Below are 3,197 nucleotides of genomic sequence, written 5' to 3'. Positions count from 1 at the left end.
ATCTGAAATTCTTTTAATAAATGTATTATATATTTTTTAAAATTTTTTACCATCTTGTTTGATTTAGTTGATATGTTATATTATTAGAGATTTGATTCAGTTATATTTAGAAATATTATAATTGATTAATTTTTCAAAATGTTCTTTTTGGTAATTTTACATTCTTATCAGCTAGTTTTGTAAAGCATGATTTGTTAATCATCTAGCTTACCAGCTATCAGCTAGCTTATAAGATAATAGTTAGTTTATAAGCTAACAGCTAGCTTATCAATTATCAGCTAGCTTAAGATAATAGTTAGTTATCAGACATCAATTACCAGCTACCTTATTAACTAGTTTGTCAAACATGACCTATATGTCTTGGAACGTTTAAATTCTCCATTTTTGGAATTTGCTAGATTTTAAAGATTTCTTCCATAAAAAAGAATGAATTAAACAAGAGATTGGAATTTGGTCAAATGAATTCAACATTTCAATTTCATCATATTCTTTGCGAACAAAACGCCACCTTAGCCTTGACCTCCACTATCATTCAAAATTTATTATTGAGTTGAACTAACAGATCAAAAGTAGATGTCTCTGGTGGACTAACTTTTCAGTTTTGTATCCTAAATTATAACCATGATCATATGAGCTGGGTACAATGGATTGGCAATTATCTTACTTCCATCGGATGTAGGAAAAATAAAAGAGCTAATTTCTTGTTACGGAGTGGGGTGTCGATCCCGATTAGATTTGAACATAATCGACTCATCGAAGGTAACATGTCGAAAATTAATCACTTTTCAGGTAATCGGGTTCCAGATTTAGTAACCCTTGATTCCATATGTATAGCCGAGTTAGAATCCCTTGGTGACTCTGGTGGATCCAAATTGTCCTAATTTGTCACATGAATATACACATGACAACTATATACACAAATGTATTTCAAACATATATTACCCTTACACCTCTATTTTTTTTTGCCTGGAATCTTTCGCCTAATAGCTGAACACGATAATCGATTCCCAACGTGTACAACAATGTGAAGTGCTTCAACCCAAAATATTTTAAATAAACCAAGTATAACTAAAATACATCGAACTTTATATAACAAAGTATTATCATCTGCTCTGAAACTCCGTTTGATTGCGGATCGCGGGGTGTGGTGTAGTGATGGTGGATATCTCTACATGAACAAAAGTCCTTCAAGTTAGCATTAGTGCATTCACCACCATTATCAAATCTTAACACTTTTAAGTTTCTACTAGTCTCGACATCAACTAGTGCTAACCAAGTTTTAAAAATTCCAAAAACATTTGACTTTAACTTAATCACATACACCCAAAGTTTATGCGATATATCAACAAAACGAACATAATATTTACCTCCATAGGGGGATTGTGTCAAAGATGGTCCCAGACATCTGTATGAACATAATTAAGGATCCCTTTGGTATTGTGTTTTCCAACCCTAAAAGAAACATGCGTCTGTTTACCTGAAACACATTCTGAACAGAAGTCCACACTCGTAGGCGTATCAACTATAATGAGTTTACACTTGCGTATAATCTCCAAATTCTTCTTTGAAGTGTGGCCTACTCTAAGATGCCATTCGAGAATAGCATCTAAATTTCTCGAACTATCTGCAGCAGACGCGTCTAAACCGACTGTTTTGCCTACCAGATGAAACAAGTTTTTTTTATCTACTCACCTTTCATCACAATGAAATTATCTCTGGAGATACGCAAGCTCCCATTCTCAATCCAAATCTTACAACCAAGTTTGGACACTTGTCCAATAGATCTCAAGGATCGAGTCATAAACGATACATATTTAACATTCAGTAAAGTTTGAATACTACTGTCCAACATCTTAGTGACACAGATGTACTATTCCCTCTATAAATATTGTTCCCCTCAAAACCTCTTGAAAGTAGTGAAACAATCTCGAGATTTTGTCATATGACACGAAGCCTCGATATCCAACACCCAACACCTTTTGCCTTGCGGTGGTGTAACTGTTGCTGAGAAGCATGTATCCAATTCGGTTGCTATTGCTGAAGGCTCTGGTTTGTTCATGTCCTTGTTTTTCAAACTCAAACAATCTCCTACCCTAATGACCTGATTTGTGACAATAATTACAATTGACCTGTTGCTTAGATTTCTCAGGACAACCTAGTTTACGAGACTATGAGCGACCACAATTTCTTTCTATGTTTTGCTGATTGTCTTGGTCTCTTTCCCCAAATAGACCCTGACTGTCGTGGTTATTATCCCGCGAACTGTTACTGGTTTTCATATAAATTTTTTGTTATTCACAAATCATCCCTAAAAAAACATTTAATTTGTGGGCATCTAGATCTATTATGTATCTTTTCAAACTTTTTTGCTATAAACTTACATGTCATGGGAATTAGAAAAGGTAATGAAAGTAGTAGCAATTGCAACCATAAGTATCATATCTCATCAAATCTCAGGGATCCATTGTTAGTGATTGATTTTTATATAAAAACATCATCATGCTCATGTATTACAAGTTCCAAACAACGCAAAGACAAACAACAATATTAATATATTTTATATACAAAACATTTACCAAACAATATATATATATATATATATATATATATATATATATAGGGTTGAGTTCACGTGAGACCAAGAGTTTTTCGTGAGACCCGTGAGACCAATTTTTGTTCATTGATCAACTTCATAAACTAATGATCTAATGGTTTAAAGTTGTACGGTGGCAATTTTGTAATTATTGAGAACTCTCGTGGCAAATTTTGTGATTAAGAATGTTGAGATTATAGATCTAATCCAAGGGTTAAGAATTGGTCTTACGAGTCTCACGAAAAAGCATTGGTCTCATATGATCCCAAGTCTATCTATATATATATATATAATTTTCATGCCAACAAACTATTCGATTCGTACATCCATATTTTATTTAGTGTCTTCAAAAGAATTGGATTTAATTGATTTCTTTAATTATATTATACTAGAAGCGTACTTGCGTAATGCAGCAAGATACATCGTGATTTTAATATTTCATTTTATTCTTTATCTCAGTCGATGTTATAATATAGCCTTATGTGATTTTAAGAAAACGATGATATTTTTATTTTTGAATAAAATATATGTTTGACGATATCATAAAAATTTGACAAAAATATATCGATATTAGTATCAAATTAACTATTTGAAATTCCTCATT

Source organism: Cynara cardunculus (genome assembly GCF_001531365.2).
Source record: "Cynara cardunculus var. scolymus isolate 2C chromosome LG 1, CcrdV1, whole genome shotgun sequence".
Taxonomy (NCBI): domain Eukaryota; kingdom Viridiplantae; phylum Streptophyta; class Magnoliopsida; order Asterales; family Asteraceae; genus Cynara; species Cynara cardunculus.
The sequence above is the reverse complement of the archived record's forward strand: the minus strand, read 5'-3'. Positions refer to the sequence as shown.